The sequence below is a fragment of the Saimiri boliviensis genome, chromosome 4 (assembly GCF_048565385.1).
Source record: "Saimiri boliviensis isolate mSaiBol1 chromosome 4, mSaiBol1.pri, whole genome shotgun sequence".
NCBI classification, from domain to species: domain Eukaryota; kingdom Metazoa; phylum Chordata; class Mammalia; order Primates; family Cebidae; genus Saimiri; species Saimiri boliviensis.
The window spans coordinates 92,601,661-92,627,256 of NC_133452.1; the positions used below are offsets into that span (position 1 = coordinate 92,601,661).

General features: G+C 39.3%; 1 long non-coding RNA gene across 1 annotated transcript in view; it reads left to right on the forward strand.

Moving 5' to 3' along the window:
* The window catches only part of LOC141584298 (uncharacterized), a 131,007-nt gene that overhangs the window by 87,947 nt on the left and 17,464 nt on the right, over nt 1-25,596 (forward strand). The window contains exon 3 of the long non-coding RNA XR_012517270.1: nt 611-679. This is a non-coding gene — a long non-coding RNA (uncharacterized LOC141584298). The remainder of the gene's footprint in view (nt 1-610; nt 680-25,596) is intronic.

Here is a 25,596-nt window from a genome sequence, read left to right on the forward strand (position 1 = left end):
GAAGTCTGGCTTTATTATGAAAGGAGTTGCAGCTCTGAAGATCTGTTTTTGTGGGGGTGGGGCATGAGGCAGAACAAAAGAACTATCAAGCATTCTGATTTCCAGGCAGGGAAGTTATGTTCAACCATACTCCTGCTAAAGGAAGATATACCGAACCCTAGAACACGGTGGTGGAAGCTTCAAGAGAGAGACCGTCTATGGGCACACTGTGGAGAGGTCTGGAGGACGCACTCTGAAAGAGTTGTAACAACTCTCTAATTGTACACTGATTCATTTTATCTCTATTATTGGATTCTTAGTTCTATCATCTTTTTAACACTTTTTAGTAGTTGCCCTATATACCTTTCAACATCGCTAGCTACCTTCGAACAACATATTACTTCATGTATAATGTCAAAACCTTACAACACATTGCCTCCGGTTCCTTTTTCCCATCATTTGTGCTATTGTTTTCATACATTCTACTTTTACGTGTATTATGAACAACATACTACATTCTTGTCATATTTGCTTTAGATAACCAATTATCTTTTAGAATAATTATAATTTTAAAAGTCTTATTTTTGCCTTTATTTTTTACCATGACTGGTGCTCTCTATTCTTTGTACAGATTTTCAGTTTCCATCTGAAACTACATCCTTCTGCCTGAAGAACATCCTTTAACATTTCTACAGCACAGGTAAGCTGGCAATTAATTCTCTCAGCTTTTGCTTGTCTGAAATGACTTCATTTGGCTTTCATTTTTAAAAGACATTTTCTCTGAGTATATAATTTCAGGTTGATGGATTTTCTCTTTGAGTATACTAAAGCTCTATTAAGTTCAAATTTGCTTAGTTTCTGATGAAATGACACCTGTAAGTTTTATCATCACTCCACTGTATGCAATATATTTTATCTGCTCACTACTTTCAAGATTTTCACATTATCTTGAGTTTTCAGTAGTTTAATTTGTATTTTATCTAGATGGAAGCTTTGGGTTTTTTTTTCCATTTTTTGTTTTATTTTATTATTTTTATTTTACATTGTCAACCACTATCTTTTCAAGTATTTCTTATACCTCTCTCTCTCTCTGTCTCTCTCACACCTCTCCCTTCTCTTCATTCTCTTTCTTCTCCTTCTGGAATTCCAATTATACGTACATCAGACTGCTTAGATCTTTTTGGTTTTCTTTTTTTCTCTTGTGTTTCAATTTACATTATTTCTACTGAACTGTCTTCAAATTCACAGATTCTTCTTCAACTTTGTCATGTCTATTGATAAGCCTTTTTTTTTTTTTTTTTTTTTTTGAGACGGAGTTTCACTCTTGTTACCCAGGCTGGAGTGCAATGGTGCGATCTCGGCTCACTGCAACCTCCGCCTCCTGGGTTCAAGCAATTCTCCTGCCTCAGCCTCCCGAGTAGCTGGGACTACAGGCGTGCGCCACTATGCCCAGTTAGTTTTTGTATTTTTAGTAGAGACGGGGTTTCACCATGTTGACCAGGATGGTCTCGATCTCTTGACCTTGTGATCCACCCTTCTCGGCCTCCCAAAGTGCTGGGATTATAGGCATGAGCCATCGCTCCCGGCCTCTTCTAACATTTCAATTTGACTTTTTCTTACCTCCTTTCAGAGAAAGTTTTGTTGCAACAGCTACCCCCATGGTGACAAATGAGAGTATATATTTGTGAGAGTGTGTGGGTTTTGAATTTGTTTTTTATTTATTTATTTTTGGTGGGGGTGGTGGGGAATTATTACAAACTCAGGAGAGAAATGTGTCTTGTGTTTGTTTGTGTGTGTGTATGTATTTGTTCAATGTGTTTTAATCAATTGCTGTCAGCTTTTAAAACGCTTGTTTTGTCTCAAATTTGGCTAGTAGAAGCCCCTTCAAACTAGGTACTATGTACTTCTGAAAGGACACAAGTCTTTGATAACTTACCCTATTTTCTGGCCCAACAAAATGTCTCAGGCTCCCTTTGTATATTTCCATTTTGGACTCAAAAGCTGAAAACTCCTAGAGAATGGAAGTTAGGGATTAAAAACCTGGGCTTTGGTCTGAGCACAGTGGCTCACTTCTGTAATCCCAGCACTTTGAGAGGCCAAAGTGGGAGATTGAGCCCAGGAGTTCAAGGTTACAGTGAGCTATGATTATACCATTGCACTCCAGCCTGGGTGACAGATCCAGTTTCAAAAACAAACAAACAAAAAGTAGGCTATATGTATAATTCATTGACTCAATTGTCATTGCTTCTGGCTCTTTTCAGTGATCTCAGTGAGAGAATATATATTATTATTCTTTAGCATTATTAAATTATACATTTGTCTAATCCTATAAGCAAAATAGATTTGAACAATATTAATACTACTACTAACAAAAACATTGCCAATAAACTTTAATGTATCTGTGCCATTCTTTATGTCTTTAGAACACATCCCATTGGGGGCAGATAACTAGAATATTATGTTTTAAAAGTTATTAAAATATTTCTTTTTTCAGAGTCATTATGTTAACAACTTGTCATATAGTTAGGGTTCTTTTCCAGCTTTTAAAATTATTTGTTTGTTTGTTTATTTATGAGAAAGGGTCTTGCTCTGTCACTCAGGTTGGAGTGCAGTGGTGCAATCATAGCTCACAGCAGCCTTGATCCACTTCTGCCTCCATAGTATCTGGAAATACAGGCAAACCCTGCCATACTCAAATTTTTTTTTTCTTTTTTTTTTTTTTAGAAATAGGTTCTTATCGTGTTGCCTGGTCTAGTTTCAGCATTCCAATGGCCTCAAGCAATCCTTTCACTTTGGCATCCCAAAGTGCTAGGATTGCAGGTGTGATCTACATCCAGTTCACTTTTTTTAATAGCAGCTTTGTTGATAATGAATTCATATACAACTTACTCATTCAATTTAATGTTTTTTAATACAGAGTTGTGCAACCCTCACCACAACAAATTTAGGAAAACTGATTTGTTTTTAAATTTGAGAAATTGCTTTTTTCTTTTTCTTTTTGAATTTGTAAAACATTTACATGATTCCAAATTCTCTACTATATGACATGCAAATATTCATCAACTGATGAAAGGATAAATATAATGTAGTACGTTCTTACGGTGAAATACTAATTGGCAATGTAAAACAGTTTAAATTATATAGAGTGTGTCCTCCACAACAGAATTAAACTAGAACTCAATAACAGAATAATAGCAGAAAGATGTCCAAACATTTAAATTCTAAACAACACACTTCTGAATAATACTTGCATGAAAGAGGAATTCTCAAAAGCATTTTTTTAATTCCACCGAATAAAAATGAAAATACAACATATCAAAGTGTTTAAGATACAGCTAAAGCAATGCTGAGAGGGAATTTTATAGACCAAATACACACATTAGCAAAGAGGAAAATCTCAAAGCCTACATTAGGAAAAAGAAAAATCTCTAAGCTACCTCCTCAAGACCTAGAAAAGTAAGGTAGACGACTCTGGAAATGAGAAGTCGCAAAATGAGGAATGATTATAGGATGATACATTCCTTAGCAGGCTGATTTGAAGTGAGACACACAGGAAAAAGGAAACACACAGATTTACTTGTTCAGCTAATTACAATTCAACATTATTTAAGCACTTAACAACCAAAAATTAATACATGAAAATTTTTCCCAAAATTCAAAAGACCTAGGAAAAATAAAAATAAAAATAAAAATAAAAAAAACCAAAGCAACACCTGGGCATGGTGGGTCAAGTCTGTAATCCCATCACTTTGGGAGGCCGAGGTGGGTGGATCACAAGGTCAAGAGATCGAGACCATCCTGGTCAACATGGTGAAACCCCATCTCTACTAAAAATACAAAACATTAACTGGGTATGGTGGTGCGTGCCTGTAATCCCAGCTACTCAGGAGGCTGAGGCAGGAGAATTGTCTGAACCCAGGAGGCGGAGGTTGCGGTGAGCCGAGATGGCGCCATTGCACTCCAGCCTGGGTAACAAGAGTGAAACTCCATCTCAACAACAACAAAAAAAAGACCAGCCTGGCCAACATGGTGAAACCCATCTTTTCTAAAAATACAAAAACTAGTTGGGGCGTTGTGGCATGTGACTATAGTCCCAGTTACTAGGGAGACTGAGGCAAAAGAATCACTTGAACCCAGGAGTCAGAGGCTGCAGTAAGCCGAGGTCACACCATTGTGCTCCAGCCTGGGCTACAGAGCAAGACTCAAAAAAATAAAAATAAAATAAAATAATGAAAAGTCAATAAATAAACCCAAAGCACACAGAAAGAAGGAGATAATAAAGAGTAAAACAGAAATCAGTGAAATTGAAAACAAAACAAAACAAAAATACAGAAAATCAATAAAACGAAGAGCTGGTTCTTTGAAGAAATCAATAAAATTGACAATCCTCTAGCTAGATGGGCAAAGAAAGAGAAAGGACGCAAATAACCAACATCAGGAATGAAACAAGGATATGAATACAGACCCTTCAGACACCAAAAAGATAACCAGGAAATACTACAGACAACTCTACACACATCAGTTTGACAATAGATGAAATGGACCATTGAATAAACAAAATACTCTAACTACCCTGATACAAATTAGAGAACTTAAATAGCCCTGTAACTATTAAGAAAATTACATTTTAATTTTCTCCTCCCAAAAAACTCTACTTTCACTGAAAAAGTCTACCAAACATTTAAAGATTTGAAACCACTTCTATACAATCTTATTCAGAGCTAAAAGAAGAAACACTACTTTATTTTATGAAGCTAGTATTACCTGACAGCAAAAGAAAACAGAAACAGTATTAAACAGAACACTACAAACCAATATCCCTTATTAATACGGACACAAAACTCTTTATGAAAACATTAGCAACTAGAACATAGCAATACATAAAAAGAATTATACATCATGACCAACTGGAGTTTATTCTGGGAATATAAGTCTGGTTCAACATTGGAAAATCCATCAATACAATATCATATTAACAAGTTAAGCAAGAAAAATAATATGACCACATTAATTAATTCAGAAAATGTACTTGACAATAATTTAACACCCTCAGAAAAATAAGAGTAGAGGGAAACCTTTTTAACTTGATAAAGAGCATCTACAAAAACTACATTTGGCCCGGCATGGTGGCCCAGCACTGTGGGAGGCTGAGGCAGGCAGATCACTCTCTGAGGCCAGGAGTTCGAGACCAGCCTGACTGACACGGTGAAACCTCATCTCTTCTAAAAATACAGAAGAATTAGCCAGGCGCAGTGGCGGGCACCTGTAATCTCAGCTACTCAGGAGACTGAGGCAAGAGAATCATTTCAACCTGGAAGGTGGAGGCTGCACTGAGCCAAGATGGCTCCATTGTACTCCAACCTGGACAACAAGAACAAACTCCATGTCAAAGAAAAAGAAAAAAACAAAAACGAACTACACTTAACATTATACTTAATGTGAATGACTTCGTGCTTTCTGCCTATGAGAGGGAACAAGGCAAGAATGTCTGTTCTCACCTCATTATTTGACACAGCTCTAGCCAAAGCAAAAGGCAATAAGAGGCATACAGATCAGAAAGGAAGAAATAAAACAGCTCATGTTTGCACATGGCATCAGGGTCTGTGTAGAAAAATCCCGAGGAATCTACACACACACAAAGTCATTCTTAAACTAATACGTGAGTTCAGCAAGATCACAGGATACAAACTAAAGATACAAAAATCAATTATACACGTGGACACCGATTTTTAAAACACAGTAACATTGACAATTGCTCTTCCAAAATAAAATGCTTAGGTATAAATCTAACAAACAAGACAGGACTTGCATGCTGAAAACTACAAAATGCGGATGAAAGAAATAAAAAAATATCTAAATAAATGGAGAGACATATCATGTTCATGTATTGAAAGACTCAACATAGTAGAGACATCACTTCTCCCCATTTGATAAGCAAGTAGAAAAATTAATATACAAATAGCAAATCCTATCACCATCCTAATCAGATTTTAAATATAGAAAAAAACTATTTTAAAATTTATGGAAAGGCAAAGGAATTAGACTAGCTAAAGCAATTTTGAAAAGGGAGAATAAAGTGGGAAATATCGCTCTACCCAGTTTCAAGACATTATATAGAAATAATAAACCTGTGTGGTAGTAGCAGAGGTATAGACACATAGATTAATGAGCCAGAAAAAGGCGCTCATAAAAAGACCTAAATAAACATGCCTCATTGATTTTTGACAAAAGTAAAAAAGCAACTCAATGGAGGAAAGATAGGCTTTTTAAAATAAACTTTTGTTTTCAGAATACTTTTTGAGTTATAGAAAAATTGTGAAGATAGGACAGAGAGTTTCTATATACCTCATATGCTAATTGCCTGTTATTAACGTCTTGCATTAGTATGGTACATTGCTTATAATTAATAAACCAATATTAAAACATTATTATTGGCCAGGCACAGTGTCTTATATGTGTAATCCCTGCACTTTGAGAGGCTGAGGTAGGAGAACTGATTAAAGCCAGGAGTTCAAGACCAGCCTGGGCAATATGGCAAGGTTCTGTCTCTAAAAAAATGTATTATTTTATAAACCTTAACCAGGTGTGGTGGCACACACCTGTAGGTCCCACAGGCTTAGGAGGCTGAGGTAGGAGGATCATTTGAACCCAGAAGTTTTAGGCTACAGTGACCTATGATTGCACCACTGCACTCCAGCCTGGGCAGCAGAGTGAGACCTTGTCTCAGGAGAAAAAAAAAGAAAGAAAGAATTATTGTTAATTAACATTCATACATCCTTCAGATTTTCTTAGTTTTTATGAATATGCCTTTTCTGGTCCAGTATCCCATCCAGGATACCACATACATCTTGTTTCCTTGTTTCCTTAAGCTATAAGTTTCTCACACTTGCTTTGTTTTTGATAATCTTAACAGTTTTGAGGAGTAATGATAAAGTATTTTGACAAAGGTCCCAGACGTGGATTTATCTGATGCTTTTCTCATGAATAGACTGAGATTGTGAGTTTTGGAGAGAAAACCAAAGAGGCAAAGTACCATTTCTATCTTATCATATAAAAGGTGCATACTATGACTTACCATTATTTATGTTAACCTTTATCATATGGCTGAGATAGTGTTTGTCAGGTCTCTCCACTGATAGGTTACTCTTTTTAAGAGTCTCCCGGAGGGACAGGGGGGTGGGATGTGGAGTTGGGGAGAGAGAGCATGGGGAGAAATGCCAGATATAGGTGATGGGGAGGAAGGCAGCAAATCACACTGCCAAGTGTGTACCTACGCAACAATCTTGCATGTTCTTCACATGTACCCCAAAACCTAAAATGCAATAAAAAAATAATAAAAACAATAAAAAAGTCTCCCTCCGTCACCCAGGCTGGAGTACAGTGACGTGATTATGGCTCAGTGCAAACTCCGCCTCCTAGTCTCAAGCGATCCTCTCACCTTAGCCTCCCGAGTAGCTGGGACTTACAGTCATAGACCACCACATTTGGCAATTTCTTTAAATGTTCTGTAGAGATAAGGTCTCATCATATTGCCTTGGCTGGTCTGGAACTCATGGGTTCAAGCAATCCTCTCGCCTCGGCCTCCCAAAGTGATGGGATTCCAGGTGTGAACCACCTCACCTGGCAGTAAGGTAACTCTTTTTCTCTGCTTTCTGTACTCCTTGGAATTTAATTTTAAAAAGAAATGAAGTACTGGTACATGATCCAGCATAGATAAACTTCAAATGTAATATATCATGTTAAGTGAAAGAAGCCAGACACAAAGGACTGTGTATTGCATGATTTCATTCATGAAATGTCCAGAAAAGGCACATCTCTACAAACAGAAAGATTAAGGATTGCCTGGGGCTGGGGGTGGGAATGGGAAGTGACTGTCAGTGAGGACAAAGTTTCTTTTTGGGCTGATGGAAATGTTTTAAAATTAGATGGTAGTTATGGTCATATAACCTTGTACATCTACTAAAAAGTCACTGAATTGGCCGGGCATGGTGGCTTACATCTGTAATCCCAGTGCTCTGAGAAGCCAAGGCAAGAGGATTGCTTGAGGCTAAGAGTGAGCCCTCGCCTCTACAAGAAAAATTTAAAATTAGCCTGGTGTGATGGTACACACCTGTAGTTCCATCTTCTCTGTAGTCTGTGGCAGGAGGGTCACTTGAGCCCAGAAGTCTGAGGCTGCAGTGAGCTATGATCACATGACATCACCACACTGTAGCCTGAGTAACAGAGGGTTACCTTGTCTCTAAAAAATACATAAATAAAAATAAAACTCACTGAATTGTGTACTTTAAATGAATTTTATACACCAAAAAAGCTATTTTTATAAACAAACTATAAACAGAGAAGTCTCTCTTCTATTCCTGTCCTAGACCCCTTCTCTCCCATCCCCACAGAAAGTTTTTTTTTTTTTTTTTTTTTTTTTTTGAGACGGAGTTTCGCTCTTGTTACCCAGGCTGGAGTGCAATGGTGCGATCTCGGCTCACCGCAACCTCCACCTCCCGGGTTCAGGCAATTCTCCTGCCTCAGCCTCCTGAGTAGCTGGGATTACAGGCACGCGCCACCATGCCCAGCTAATTTTTTTGTATTTTTAGTAGAAACGGGGTTTCACCATGTTGACCAGGATGGTCTCGACCTCTTGACCTCGTGATCCACCCGTCTCAGCCTCCCAAAGTGCTGGGATTACAGGCTTGAGCCACCGCGCCCGGCCAGAAAATCATTTTTATTAGTTTTTGACTTGCCTTATTTGTTTTACTTTGACAGATATAAGCAAGTACATATATATTAAGTGATTTTAAAATTTTGCCTTAAATACTGACAATTGACAAAAAACAGGTCTATCTAATTGAGAGGTAAGAAGGAACTCCCTATAAACCTTATAGAGATTCAGAAAGGACACTGCTGGGGCTCCACAAAACTTTCAAAGTTTATACCATTAGTTTCAGTGTGTCTGATTACTTCTGAAAACATATGGCTTTTGGCCAGGTGGGGGGGCTCACGTCTCTAATACCAGCACTTTGGAGGCCAAGGCCGGTGGATCACCTGAGGTCAGGAGTTCAAGACCAGCCCTGCCAACATCGTGAAACCACGTCTCTTCTAAAAATACAAAAATGAACCAGGGATGGTAGGACATGCCTCTAACCTCAGCTACTCAGAAAGCTGAGGCAGGAGAATCTCTTGAACCCGGGAGGTGGAGGTTGCTGTGAGCTGAGATCATGCCACTGTACCCCAGCCTGGGTGTCAAAGTGAGACTCTGTCTCACAAAAAAATAAAAATAAAAATATGACTTTTATTAATTTGAGTGAAGGGGTTCACAAATTAAGAACAAGAAAAAGGAGAGAGAATGGAGATGACAAAACTGCCTTGTGGGAGACCCAGACAGATGCAATTAGCAACAGTTGGAAGGGAAGGTTCTAATTGAAAGGCGCTTGAGAGTTTGTGTGTGTGTATGTGTTGCCTGTGTGTGCGTTGTGACTATCCATCTGTGTAAGAAAGACATTATCTTTAGAAGCTTCTGCTAAGCTGTTCATGGTGAGTATCTGAAAGAAAGTCTGGTGTACACCAAGTTATTCATGCTAATGAGAGAGGAAGAAAGAAAGAAGAAAGGAACAAGTCACGCATTTGCCAATTTCCCACATTGGCCACTAGATGGCAACACCAACCCAAGACAGTCCTCTTTTGAGATGAGCCAAAAGGGTCGTATAGGAATAAGCACACAGTTTAACTTATTCCTATGCACCACGGTTTTCAGTCAAGTATTCTTACCTCAGGAAGGGCATGTGTAAGTTTATACATGTTTAAATGTACAAGTGCATCTAAGAATACAAGCCAGGCAGGTAGACAGAATGCAAAATCTCCATAGTGGTTGTTGACATTTTGGGCACTCACTAAATACATATAAGGAATTTCCTGACATAAAAATGCGTTAGGTCTCAAAAGTGAAAAATGGTAAGGCATTTATCATTTACCATCTTCAGACCATAAAACCTCTTTAAACTTCAGCTTTACTGTCAGCACTTTAGAATCTAAAGTTTCAACACGTTTCCATGGAGGTTTTGATTTCAACTTCGTACGCCAAGAGACCATCTTCTTGCCTTCCCACCCTCTAGGTGGTGGAAATTTCTTCAGCTGTAAGCCAGACTGGCAACTGGTAGCCCAGTGAGTGTCAAGGATAAAAGGTGTGGTAAGCTCCTTATTTCCTTGTTATATAGGGTTATCGGAGTGAGTCTATGGGCTTCCATTTTCAATGGTGTTTCCACAAAGATTGTCATCTTCTCCAGTGCCCCAAGCATCAGAAGAATTTATATGACCCCAAGATCACCTTGAAACCACATAACCAGTTTATGGTTTCCTAAAGGCTTTTTGTTTGGTTAGGTTTGTTTGGTTTTACTATTAATCACAACAAGAAACAGGAAGTGGGTAAAAACACCAAGGAGAAAGCTGCAAAGTCTCAAAACAATTCCACAAGAAGTCGTTGCACGATGAGAGCTGTCCCTGGAATTCACTGGAACGTAAATAAAAGCTTTGATCCTTCTCACTGCTCGACAGCCACAGTTTCGCTTTGTTCTTCAGGGCTTTGCTAACCCTCTGAAACTCTCAGTCGTGGGGATTGTACCCTCTGCTTTCCTCCAGGAGATTTCTCCACTGCCGTTGCCTCCCATTTTTCCTACCTCCTTTTATTTAATATTTACGGGAAAAGCTGTTGATACGTGTGGAATGTTTGAGGATACAAAATGAATTAAATGAGATTTAATGAAGTTCAGAGGAAAACCGAGATTTTCACCCAAGTTTTTCTTCCTCAAAAAGAAGGGCCATTATGTGCTCTTTTCAAAGCTGACCATGCTGCAGGCTAGAGATGTCTAGCAGTCACAGGAAGGGGGTGGCATGATGTCTAATATATGCTTCACATTCTGTATGTTCTATAGTATGCTCTTCGAGATCTGCATAATCAAAAAATATTTTCCAATTTAAATTAATTAATGCTGGTCTAATTTGAATTTGTAGAGAGAAAAAGTCTAAATAAAATATATCATCAAAGCCTGGGCAATACAACAAGATCTCGTCTCTACAAAAAATAAAGACATAAAATAAAATGAAAAATTAGCCAGGCATGGTGGCACATGCTTGTTGTCACAGCTACTTGTAAGGCTGAAGAGGGAAGATTACTTGAACCCAGGAAGTCAAGGCTGCAGTAAGCCATGATCATGTCACTGCACACCAGCAGAGGTGATAGAGAAAGACCCTGTCAGAAAGAAAGAAGGAAAGAAAGAGAGAGAAAAAGAAAGAAAAAGAGAGAGAAAAAGAAAGAAAGAGAGAGAAAAAAAAGAAAGCCATGATCATGTCACTGCACACCAGCAGAGGTGATAGAGAAAGACCCTGTCAGAAAGAAAGAAGGAAGGAAAGAGAGAGAAAAAGAAAGAAAAAGGAGGGAAGGAGGGAGGGAGGGAGGGAAGGAAAGAAGGAAGGAAGGAAGAGAGGGAGGGAAAAGAAAATAAAGAAAGAAGCTGCCGGCGTCTCAGCTTTCACAGTGTCCAGCTGCCAGCATCAGGGTCCCTTTCCCCAAAGACTTTCTCTGACCACTGGAGTGTATTTTGCGGCACCAGGCTTAGGGAAATGAACAGACAACTGGGAAGTATTCCTTTAAAAATTACACAAATGAAAGTCACAAATGATAGGAACTGGCAGAGCAAGACTTCAGCTCATTCACGCCACTGGGGAAATAGCTCTGAGGTTTGTGCTGTACTGGATCTCCAGAGCTCCCAGCTGGATTAAGTTCTGATTGTCCATTACAGTGACTGGCTTGATAACACAGATCACTTAGTAGTCTTCAATTCCTTACTTCTCTTGCCCACTCACCAACAATACTTCTTGAGACACTGTAATCATCCGACAGGTTCTTCCTGCCAGCTGCACAGACAAAACCAATTCACTGGGACCATGGTATTGCAGTAAAGAAAGACTTTAATTAACGAAAGGCTGGCCATATAGAAGAACTAGAGCTATCACTCAAAATAGTCTCCCTGAGAACTCAGAGCCTAGGGTTTTATGGATAATTTAGGGAGGCTAGAGAATGAGTGCTGCTAATCGGTTAGAAATGAAATTAGAGGGGAATGGGAGACAGTCCTCATGCCCTAAGTCTGTCTCTGAGACGTGGGGGTCACAGGACCAGTTGAGTCATGAGTCACAGGTCTCAGTAGGATCAGTCAGTTGCCAGAACTCAAAAACCTGAAAAACATCTCAAAAAACCACTCTTAGGTTCTACAACAGTCATGTTACCTTTGGGAGCAAGTGGGAAAGTCACAACTCTTGTGACCTCTGGCTACATGACTCCTGAGCAGTAAAAGATTATGGAAACTAAGCCTACATGTTCAGGGCCCTTCTATAACCTTAGTCTCACGGCCTTTCATTAGTTTTCTGTTTCTGAGCAAGGAGTGTTTAGTTCTAGGGAAGGGCTACTATCATCCTTGCTTTCAGGTTAAACTATAGACTAAATTTCTCCCATGGTTAGTTTGGCCTATGCCCAGAAATGAGCAAAGATAGCCAGCCTGTGAAGCCAGAAGCAAGATGGAGTCAGTCATGTTAGATTTCTCTCACTGTTGTAATATTTCCAAAGGTGATTTCAATAGCAAACAAACTAACTACTCTCAAATTCTTGTCTCACAATATCTCCTGTTAGTAAAATCCAAATTAATAATATATAAAAATGCATTTTTATTGCAGTAAAATATGCATAACATAAAATTTACCATTTCAACCATCTTTAAGTATTCAATGGCATTAAGTACATTCACATTGTTGTGCAACTCATCACCACTATGCATCCCCAGAAGTCTTTCATGACCCCAAAGTGAAACTCTACACCCATTAAGCAGAAACTCCCCATTCTCCCTCCCTTGGCCCCTGGTGGCCACCATTCTACTCTCCTTCCTTATGAATCTGACTGTTCTAAGTACCCCGTATAAATTGAATCATACGTTTCCTTTTGTATCTGGCTTATTTCACATAGCATAATATCTTCATGGTTCACCCATGTTGAATCATCTATTAGAATTTCATCCCTTTCTAAAGTTGAATATTTATTTCATTGTATGGATATTTTGTTTACCCATTTATTCATTGATGGACATTTGGGTTGCTTCTGCCTTTTGGCTTTTATAAATCATGCTACTATGAACATTGGTGTACAAGTACCAATTCAGGTCTCTCTTTGCTACCAGTTTTTTTGGGGTATATACTCAGAAATGGAATTTCTACATCATATGGTAATTCTATGTTTACTTTTTTAAGGACCACTATACTGTTTTTCATAGGTATCACACCATTTTACATTTTCACAAGCAATGCACAGGAGTTCCAATTTCTCTCTTTCCTTGCCAAGACTTGGTACTTTTGGGGTTTTGTTATTGTTGTTGTTTGCTTGTTTTATTGTAGTCATCTTAATGGGCATAAAGTGGTATCTTCTTATGGTTTTGATTTGAATTACTTTATTAATGATGAGCAAACAAATGATGATTTCATTTGTTTATTGGCCAATCTGTAAGTCTTCTTTGGAGAAATGTCAATTCAAGTCTTTTGCCCATTTTTATTTATTTTTAAATTTTTTTTCAAGACAGAATCTTGTCAAGCATCTTGGCCAGGCTGGCCTCAAACTCCTGGGCTCAAGTGATCCTCTTGCCTTGACCTCTAAATGTGCTGGGATTCCAGACATGAGTCACCGCCCCCCACTTTTTGCCCATTTTAAAATTGGATTATTTGGGTTTTTGTTATTGTTTTATCATAGGAGGTCTTTATATATTCTGGGTACTGACTCCTTATTAGATACATAGGTTACAAATATTCTCTCCTGTTCTGTGGGTTAGCTTTTCACTGTCTTCATAATGTCCTTTCGATCCACAGTAGCTTTTAATTTTGATGAAGTCTAATTTATCTGTTTGCTTTTGTTGCCTGTGCTTTTGATGCATTCAAGAAATCATTATTAAATCCAATGTTTTGAGGCTTTTCCTCTGTTTTTTTGTTTTTATGTTTTGTTTTAATTGAAATGGAGTCTCTCTAAGTTGCCCAGGCTTAAACTGCTAGGCACCATGATCCTCCTGCCTCAGCCTCTCAAATAGCTGGGATTACAGGTACATACCACTGTGCCCAACTTCCTCAGGCTTCAGGTATCAGGTTAAGAGTTTCTTAGTTTTATGTCTTAAGTTAGGTATTTGACCCATTTTAATTTTTGCAAATGGTGAAAGGCAAAGGTCAAAGTTCATTCTCTTTCATGTAGTAAATAAATGGATTTTCAAACTAAATAAAGCCTCAATTATAATATGCATAGTTTGCCAAGGGCAAAGGGGAATAGTTTATCATCTTTAATAACGATCTTAAATTTGTATTCACGTTATACATTTCTAGTCAATTACCCATGCCCTGATAAAAAGACTTAATACAATGGCAAGTAGAGAGTGATCATTCTGAAACCTGTGGTGACTAAACTATGAAGTCTGACTACTGCACAAATGAGTGGTTTTCACTCCAGCATCACCTTCCTGATTTTGAGGGGAAATTGATCATAATATTTAAGAGATAAGCATATCCTTCATAAAGGATATGAGAAAGCCGTAAATTAGATTATGTTCATTCTCAGAAAAAAGATAACTTATAAATAGTTTGAGATTAAAACATAGGTATCCATAGATTTTCCATTTCATCCTGTTACATACCTAATTTGGTCCCAAATACAATTATTTCTAGCTACCTACAAAATCATTTTTAACTATCTAAATGTCTATTTATTTGGTTATTATGCCAGAAAGCAAAATATTATTCAAATGTAAGTTTTCTCCTTCTATGTTAGAAGGGAAAAAAACCACATAGGCTAAAATCTTTATCTAAGGTCTAATTAGCAATAAACCCCAAACCATTTTAAACCTTAGATCATTCCTGGGTTTTATAAGAAACATATAAAAAACACATTTAAGGTTTTAAAACTTTGGAGAAAAAAGCTTTAGAAAATGAGTTTGAGTTTTTAAATTCTAAAGAAGAAGGAAATAAAAAGAGCTTAGAAATCTCTGCCTTTCAGCCGGGCGCGGTGGCTCAAGCCTGTAATCCCAGCACTTTGGGAGGCCAAGGCGGGTGGATCACGAGGTCAAGAGATCGAGACCATCCTGGTCAACATGGTGAAACTCCGTCTGTACTAAAAATACAAAAAATTAGCTGGGCATGGTGGCGTGTGCCTGTAATCCCAGCTACTCAGGAGGCGGAGGTTGCGGTGAGCCAAGATTGCACCATTGCACTCCAGCCTGAGTAACAAGAGCGAAACTCCGTCTCAAAAAAAAAAGAAAAAAAAAGAAAGAAATCTCTGCCTTTCAGCTCCAAATACTGGAAGGGGGGTTTTAAGCCTAAAGATGTCTTATGAAGAAGCACTATTACAATTAGTCATTAGGAGGAGGAGAACCATTTTTTTAAATAAGAAGGCCAGGTATGAACATTTCAGAATTCCACATTTTTAGTTTAACCAAAGAAAGTTGTTTGCACGTTGGCTTTTTTTTTTCCACTCTATTTAAAAACAGTGAGGTTTCCTGCAAAGGAAATAAACAGACAGGTACATATAACAATTCACTTTTCAAATGTTTTTCCTACATCGTGTATAATTATACCTTACATTCAATTAAAGAAGAGGAATTTCCCCTAATCACCAAGCTCCTTGGCTTTGGCTGTTACTGCTTCTTACCCAGAAATGCCTTGGGTATGAATAAACCTGGCAAACCCTCCTTCCTCATGGATAATCATTAACCAGCAAATCAAGCTTCAATGATTTACAATTAGACCATGTTGACTCTCCCTTCCCAGAACTACAGAAAGAGTAAAAAGAGGAAGAGGGCAATTAAATACAAATTAACTTCTTTTTGATTCTTAAGAACTGGTTAATTCTGGCTTTCTTTCCTCATTTTTCCTCCAAAATAGCCCAAATGATTATTGTTAGGTATTATATTATTTTAAAACAATAGAGTAATAAGTTTTCCTTAGAGATTCTATCCTCCAAATTAATAACAAATTGATAAAAGGCAAGAAAACAAATACAGAAAGGCAGTAACAAGCCAACACATATTGATTAAATATAATATTTATTATATGCTTAGCAGTGTTGCCAAAATCTAGTATCTTGTTAGCTGAATTTGGTTTAAGGTTTCCCATGGTAGAATTCAGCTTCAATATCTTCTGCTTTCGGTCTTGGCAAATACTTAATCAACATGTTAAGAAAACAAGGAGCATCCCTGCCTGTAGCATTCAGGCTTCTTTGTATTCTGTATGTTATTGTCTGTCCTGTAGAAGAGTGAGCAGCTGAGATTCTTGACTCCTCTGTCTCCTCCCAAACACCAGCTGCACAGCTAGTGGGCAGTTAGGAAGCAGTGTGGCTTCCAGGTGTTGTATCAGATGCTCAACTAATCATAGCATCAGAATTAAAATATTTAGTTGCCAGGAAACAGCTATGGGTGGCTGAAGGGCCAACCTTCTAAACTCTGAGTCATCCCCTGGAATGGACTGCTGTGTAAATACATTCACTCCCACCCAAGTTATCTCGACCTCTGGAAATTATCTTGAACAAAGCAGACATTTCACTGCATTGGCTCTCAGACTTGCCTTCCTAGAAACAACCTTTTCTGGGGAGACTCAGACATATTTACTAAGAACTCTGATCCACCAGGAAGCTTTAAAGCAAGACCTATGCTTCTATAGTCCACATATTCTATCGTATGAAAGATATAGCTAAGTACTAATTTAGAATCATCTTCAACATGTCCAGCTATATTGCAAAATAGTAGATATTTTCCTACTAAAGAATTGAAATACCAGCAACTGGCATTGATAGCTAATGCTCCATTATTTCTGTGCATAAATCTACGCTAAATTTTCCATTTTTTTTGTTTTTGTTTTTTTGAGACAGTGTTTCACTGTGTTGCCCAGGCTCACTACAACCTCCACTCCCAGGTTCAAGCCAACCTCCCATCTCAGCCTCCCAGAGTAACTGGGACTACAGGAGCATGCCACCACACCCAGCTAATTTTTGTAATTTTTTGGAAGAGACAAGATTTCACCATGTTGGCCAGGCAGGTGTCAAACTCCTGACCTGCCCACTTCAGCCTTCCAAAGTGCTGAGATTACAGGCATGAGCCACCACACCCAGTTTATGAACATTCCATAGCCATTTTGCCTTGTGATGTCATCACTCAACATTTTGGTTCTGGACTATCTCCCTGCAACATAAGTGAACATGTGCTCAAGGAATAAAACGTATTATAATGTTAATATGGGTGTGTAAAATAAGTAGCAAAAATTATATTAAGGCAAAGTATTTGCCTTATTTCTCATTATTCTAAAATTGTTTCTTCCATTGAGTTTATTGCATATCAGTTTAAATATTTATATACTTAGCAACCAATTTTATTAGTTATTACCTTAAGTTTAATATTATGTTCTCAATTCTAAAAGGTATTTGAAGAAAAAAAGAGGAGTAGGGGGACACATCAGTGAAATTATGTAGATAATCAAGGTAACCCACCACTCAAAGTAAAATGAAACCAAACACCTCCATTCAAGGGGCATTTACTATTCTCTACTGGTGAGATTTTATTTCTAGAATTCAACTTCATCATCTGTAAATATATCACTTCTCTGCATTGCACAGCCAGGTCCAATTAGTTTTGCATATAGTTTTTTTCATGTCTATACAGTGGCAGCCTAGTGAAAATCCTTGCTATTAAGTTATGCTGGAGATTGCTACAAGGCAGATTTGAGTTTAAGGCCATCTCATATTGTCTACAAGGTTTTCATTATTGAAAGAACTCACTACATGTAACTCAGTTTTACCAATAACACTTCCCCAGCATAGGCCCAAAAGGTAGACAGTCCCTATTCTACCTATAAACTCATTTGAGAACTAAATACAAAATATCCCAAATCTCATTTGACCACATCAGGAAGAGGAAGCAAAACTTGAAGTTTAAATTTTCTTATGTGTCACATTAAAGAGCTAGGGTAAATGCTCTTATGATCATTAGAGGTCTTTCAAGCCTACGAGTACTGATTTTTCACTTTCTGTAATATTTTACCTGAGATCTTACACAGAGAAGGGACATATCTTTAGAAATTTATTTTACTTATTTACTGTTAATGAGATTTCTCCCTTTAGAAGAGCTGCCAATATATTTGTCGTATTCCCCCTCTCTTACCCAGCGTAGTTTAAGATGGTTTTACATGTTTAAAAGAATCCATAGAACAGCTCATTTCTTATAAAGTAAACAGGAACCCAGACCAGAAGTTAACTGTCTTTGGGTTTTTGAAAGAGTTAGGGTTATAGTTCAAATTTGGAATGAGATTCCAAATCCACTATTAAATTTCATGCTCTTATTTGGAAAAACACTGCTTAGAAGATCATTCTCCCTCCTTTATTTAGTGACTGGAGAACTATATCTGGCTGGTCATTTACATTTCTTGTTAAATAAAAATGCAAGAATTATACTCCATAATGAGTCAGTCTATAATGTTTACTGAGTGAAAAATAACTACAGCTTTTACAAGTAGGAGTATGAGAAAATAGAATGGAAATAAAATATATGCAACCCTTCTGGTCAGCTTTCAGTCTCAGAAAAAACAGAGATAAATACTTTTTGCTTTATCTAAACTGCAGAAATTCACAACCAAGCACAGTAGTTAGTGACAGTGTAAAATTAATACTATCTGACTCTTTCTGTTTGTTTGTTTGTTTTTCCTTAAGACAGTGTCTCACTCTGTCGCCTAGGCTCACTGCAACCTCTGCCTCCCTGGTTCAAGCAATTCTCTTGCCTCAGCCTCCTGAGTAGCTAGGATTACATGCCTGGCTAATTTTTGTATTTTTAGTAGAGACAGGGTTTCACCATGCTAGCCAAGCTGGTCTCGAATTCCTGACCTCATGATCTACATGCCTCAGCCTCCCAAAGTGCTGGGATTACAGGCATGAGCCACCACGCCCGGCCCTATCTGGATCTTTCTGGTTATTGGAGTAACTGAGGCTGTTTGGAGTGTGAAATGGTTTGGCTGATTCCCCATCCAAACCTCACCTTGAATTGTAATAATCCCTACGTATCAAGGGTGGAGCCAGGTAGAGATAATTGAATCATGGGGGCGGTTTCCCTCATACTGTTCTCTTGGTAGTGAATAAGCCTCATGAGATCTGATGGTTTTATAAATGAGAATTCCTTTGCACAAGTTCTCTTATCTGCCACCATGTAAGACGTGACTTTGCTTCTCATTCATCTTCAGCCATGATTGTGAGGCCTCCCCAGCCATGCGGAACTATGAGTCAATTAAACTTCCTTCCTTTATAAATTACCCAGTCTGGGGTATGTCTTTATTACCAGCATGAGAACAAACTAATACGGAGTGAGAATAGAAAAACATCTGAACAGAGTGAGGTTTAAAAAAAAAAACTGGGGCATTATGGCTCATACCTATAATCCCAAAGGCATTTTTGGAGGCAAAAATCCTCATGCCTTTGGGAGGCAAAGACAGGAGGATTGCTTGAGGTCAGGAATTTCAGATTAGCCTCAAAAATATAGCAAGATACCTCCTCTAGAAAAAGAAATCTTAAAAATTAGCTGGGCACGGTGGTAGCACACCTGTAGTTCTAGGATCGGAGCCCAGGAATTTGAGGTTGCAGTGAGCTGTGATCACATCACTGCACTCCAGCCCTGGTGGCACTGTGAAACCCTGTCTCAAAAAAAAAACTTAATTTTTAAAGTGTGCTTAGGTAGTATGCACATCCTCTTATATACTTTAAATTCACCTCTAGATTAATTATACCTAATCTAACATAAACGCTATGTAAGTAGTGAAGAATAAAATCCTAAGCCCCCACAATGAACTGAAGAGATCCTCTTTTGGCCAAAGGGAAGCCCAAGAAACCTTAAGACTAAGTTTCCCGCCAGGACACAATGAGAGATTGGACACGTCTTATTATACCCCTCCCTCACTAGCAGCCATTTGGCTGTCTTCCCTAAGGGTTAAACGGAAACCAGCCCTTTTGAAAGATTCACTCCACCACTGATGTCAACCAACTGCTTGACTGCTACCCCTCCCTTTTGCAGTTTCAACACTACTGACCAGAGTTCCTTCTTGATAAGAGATCACCAACTATACAGTGGTTCTGGCCTCTCAATGGAGGATACACAATGAGCGTTTTTGTGTCCTCTGCTTTACATTTTGATATTGGAGAGCCAAAAACTCATCATGCTGAAGCAGCCATTTTTTGAACATGGGACCCATGAAGGGGTATGAAGCTCGGCCAGGCATGGTGGCTCACGCCTGTAATCCAAACACTTTGGAGGCCAAGGCAGGCGGATCACCTGAGGTCGGGAGTTCAAGACCAGCCTGACCAACATGGTGAAACCCCGTCTCTATAAATTAAAAAAAAAAAAAAATAATAATATAAAGGAAAGAAAAGAAAGGGCATGAAACTCAATTGCACAAGTGTATGTTTCTCCTTTCCTGAATGTTCATGACTCCTCCTATAGTTTATTGAATACCTATATTTGGCCACCCATTTCAGCATAAATTTCTGTCTTATCTTTCCTATACTCAAACTGCCTGTATTTGGCTTTTGGTTGCATGCTATGATTCCTAGCCTTTCAGAATGGTCACTCTGCAGACTGCATCCTTTTATAAGAAATAAAGCTCTTATTTCCAAACTTAGGAACCTCACCACTTCTTCAGTTGACATAATGGGAGGTGAAAACAGAATCTGCAGAGAACCCTGGGTTCTCCCAGTATGACCTGAAGTCAATGCACACCTGGCAGTGGTCTACAGCTCAGCTATCTCCCCAGCCATGCCAGGAGACAACCAAGTAAGATTTATCATTCTACCCTTGGCCCCTCCAAATCTCATGTACTACATTGCAAAATACAGTCACGCCTTCCCAACAGTCCCCAGACTCTTAACTCATTTCAGCATTAACTCAGAAATCCAAAGTCCAAAGTCTCATCGGAGACAAGGCAAGTGCCTTCTACCTATGAGCCTGTAAAATCAAAAAACAAATTAGTTACTTCCAAGACAGAATCAGAGTACAGGCATTCTGTAAATACTTCCATTCCAAAAGGGATAAATAAGCCAAAAGAAAGGGGCCACAGTTCCCATTAAAGTCTGAAACACAGCAAGGTAGTTATCATTAAATCTTTTTTCATTTTTTAAAAATAGAGATGGGGGGTCTCACTATTTTGACCAGGCTGGTCTCAAACTCCTGGCCTCAAGTAATTTTTCCAACTTGGCCTCCCAAAGTGCTGGGATTACAGGTGTGAGCCACTGCACCTGGCCTGGTAATTAAATCTTAAAGTTCCAAAGTAATCTCCTTTGACCCCATGTCTCACATCCAGGGCACACTGGTGCAAGAGGTGTACTCCCAAGGCTTTGGGCAACTCTGCCCCTGTGACTTTGCAGGGTTTAGCCTCTGCAGTTGCTCTGAAGGGTTGGCATTGAGTGCCTGTGGCTTTTCCAGGCACAGGGGTCAAGCTGCTGGTGGCTCTACTATTCCAGGATCTGGAGGGTGGTGGCCCTCTTCTTGCAGCTCCACTAGGTAGTGCCCTGTGGGGACTCTGTATGGGGGCTCCAAACCCGTATTTTCCCTCCACACTGCCCTAGTAGAGTTTCTCCATGATGGCTCTGCCCCTATAACACGCTGCGATAACCTGCTTTCTGCCAGCTAAAACTGACTCTCCCTTTCCCAGACTAAAAGCTGTTCAGGCTTTATGTTAGCTTCTTGAGCTGGACAGACCCCATCTTGGCTTCTTCACTTTAGTTATTTTCTCCTTATTGAGTATGTAACTATAGCATCAAGCTGGGTCAGGCTGACACTGGGCACCCAGGAATGCCTTTGTTGATAAGAGGCCGAGTAAAGTGGTACCAGCGGAGCCTGGAAATGCAGGTGCAGTGAGCACCCAGAGCCTCATTATCTATAAGTTGTATGTCTTCCACGACAGTTTTACTCCTCACACCTGGCACTGGTTTATTTCTTACATATCAATTTTTTCTTTTAACTTTTTGCTTACTCTGCTTTTGTGAAAACTTTGTTTCAACCAGTTTCCCCACATCCTGTTAAAACGAGTGTATGAAAGACTGGCTAACTTTCTCTTCAAGGCCGAGAGAATTCTGGGCGTTAGCCATTCTGTCACCAGCTTAATGAAGGACTCATAATTCATTCTCAGTGTGTGGCGCATTCCTTGACTTGCTCGGGTACAACAATGCTTCTGCCTGAAAATCCAGGCTTTTTCATACATCCTCTGTAATCTAGGCATAGGCTCTCAAGCTTCAACTGTTGCAATCTGCATACTCACAGGCTTAACACTACGTGGAAGTCATCAAGGCTTAAAGTTTGAACCTTCTGAAGCAGTGGCCCAAGCTGTACCTGGGTCCCCTCTGAGCCCAGCAGCTGGAGTTATAGCAGCTGGGATGCTGAGAGCAGTGTCCTGAGGCTGCACAGGACAGCAGGGTCCTGGGCCTGGCCCAAGAAACCATTTTTCCCTTCTAGGTCTCTGGACCTGTGATGGAAGGGGCTGTCAGGAAGGTCCCTGAAATGCCGTCAGGCCTTTTCCCTATTGTCTTGGCTAAGAGCACTTGCCTTCCTTTTAGTTACGTAAATATCTGTTGCCTGCTTGAATTCCTCCCCTGAAAACGGGTTTTGTTTTTCTTTTCTACCACTTGGCCAGGATGCAAATTTTCCAAGCATTGTTGCTCTACTTCCTTTTAAAATATAAGTTCCAGTTTCAGGACATTTATTTGCTCATGCATAGGTTGTTAGAAGAATCCAGGTCACATATTAAATACTTCACTGCTTAGAAGTTTCTTCTGTCACATACCCTAAATCATCACTCTCAAGTTTAAATTTCCACGGATCCCTAGGGCAGGGGCACAATGCCTCCAAATTCTTTGCTAAAGCATAACAGAAGTGACCTTTGCTCCAATTCCCAAAAGTTCCTCATTTCCATCTGAGACCTCATCAACCTAGCCTTTATTTTCCATATCACCGTCAACACTTCAGTCACAACCATTTAACCTGTCTCCAGAGAGTTCCAATGCTCCTCAATCTTCCTGTCTTCTTGTGAGCCCTCCAGACTCTTCCGACCTCTGCCTGTTATGCAGTTCCAAACTCACTTCCTCATTTTCAGATATCTTTATAGCAATGCCCCATTCCTGGGTACCAATTTTCAGTATTAGTCCATTCTTGCACTGCTATGAAGAAATACCTGAAACTGGGTAATTATAAGACAAAGACATTCAACTGGCTCACAGTTCCTTTTGCAGGCTGTACAGGAAGCTGTTAAGCTTCTGCTTCTAGGGAGGCCTCAGGAAACTTACAATCATGGCAGAAGGTGAAGGAGAAGCAGGCACATCTTACATGGCTGGAGCAGGAGCAAGACAGAGGGTGGGGTGCTTGTGACACTTTTAAACAACCAGATCTTGTAAGAATTCACTCACTATACAATACCAAGAGGGGATAGTGCTAAATCATTCATGAGAACTATACCTGCATGATCCAGTCACCTCCCGCCAGGCCCTACTTCCAACACTGGGGATTACACCATATCAGGGCATTTGGATCTTGTGAGGACTGCTTTCAGCCTCTTTGGAGAAGCCTCGTGCATCTTTGGTTAAGTCATAACCTGGATTAACAATTACTGGCTTTACTTGGAAGGCTATAGCTGGTTTAAAAAAAAAAAAAGTTCAAAAGCCAAAAATATCAGCTGTTTTCCCTGGCCAAAAGTTCATAATAAGAGATCTGAAAGAATTTTTTTTTGAAGAGATCTCTGGCCAGAAGTCAGCTTAATTAAAAGTCCATATCTAAGGTGGGAGAACAGCTTGAGCCTGGGAGTTCGAGGCTACAGTGAGCTATGATCACACCACTGCATGCCAGCCTGGGATACAGAGCAAGACCCTATCTCCAAAAAAAAAAAGTTGTGTCATTTACTTTTACTCCTCCCTACTTCTTCCTTTTCGTCATCTCCAACCCCACATGGAAGGATCTAGAGGAGACTCCTGTATTAGTCTGTTCTCACATTGCTATAAAGAAATACCTAAGACTGGATAGTTTATAAAGAAAGAGGTTTATTTGGCTCACAATTCTGCAAGCTATACAAGAAGCATAGCAACATCTGCTTCCGGAAGCCTCAGAAAGCTTACAGTCATGGCAGAAGGCAAAGCAGGAGCAGTCACACCACATGGTGAAAAAGTAGTAAAAGAGAGAGGAGGTGCCCCACACTTTTAAATGACCAGATCTTATGAGAACTCACTCAGTGCTCCAAGGACAGCACCCAAAAAATGATGCTATACCATTCACGAGAAATGCCCCCATGAGCCAGTCACCTCTCACCAGGCTCCATCTCCAACACTGGCGATTACATTGTAACCTGAGATTTGGGCAAGGCACACATCCAAAGTATATAAACTCCCAGTGACTCAGATCCCTCAAGGAACTCAGAAAAAGGCACCATTCATCCCCTTTTTGGGGGTCTTCTGCTGTTCTTGCAAAGTTTCAGGAGTTACAGGCAAGTTCCTCCTGGATCTAAAACTCTTCTCCCTTTTGTCTTGCATTATCTAATCTCTTTGGCTTTGGGAGGAACCTGGGATTACTTTGTACAGTGTGAGGACTTGACCTTCATGTGTTTTGGCTGGTGATTTGGGCAAGAGCTGCAGTTCTAGAGGTGGCTGATGACATTTATACATGGTCATTACTACAGGGAGCTACCTGTTTCTTTGTGTATTCAGATCTTAAAAGCATGGTTTAGGCCCTAAAGTCTACATATGTTCCCACACATATTCACTAAAGGGCTCCACCCTAAAGCCAGAAATATAATTAAAAAACAAACTAAGTTGAGGCTGGGTGCGGTGGCTCACACCTGTAATCCCAGCACTTTGGGAGGCCAAGGCGCATGGATTATTGGAGGTCAGAGCAACCTGGCCAACATGGTGAAACCCCTTCTCTACTGAAAAATACAAACATTAGCGTGATGGTACACGCATGTAATTCCAGCTACTCAGGAGGCTGAGGCAGGAGACTTGCCTGAACTGGAGAGGCAGAGGTTGAAGTGAGCCAAGATAATGCCACTGCACTCCAGCCTTGGTGATGGAGTGAGACTCTGCCTCAAAACAAACAAAACAAAGTTGAAATGAAAATTCCTGGGAATCTTGTCTTCAGATAATGGTGTTTAGGCCTAAGTTCTGTGCTTTTGAGATGCATATTTTCTATCTTGTTTCACCTAGGGGTCATGTCTTTGGAAATGACTGACAGTCTAAAGCAGGGAAGAAACTATTTGAGAACTGACAAATGAAGAATCTTACAAATCTCTAAGACACGCTTCTGTCTGTGTCTGTATGCCTATATGTTTATATGTGTCATGTGCATGTAATATTTCACTACCAAATTATATGAAAGACCTCTAATCAAGTGGTCTAAAAGAAAAGGGCTTGAATCCAATATTTTATCAGAAAAATAGAAGCTAGCTCAAATGCCTTTTAGTTCACATGACTTTAGTGATTGTTGGTAAATGAAACTAGTTTCAAAATTTTCTTCACAAAGAGAATTACTTAGTTTTTTTTAAAAAAAATATTTTCAA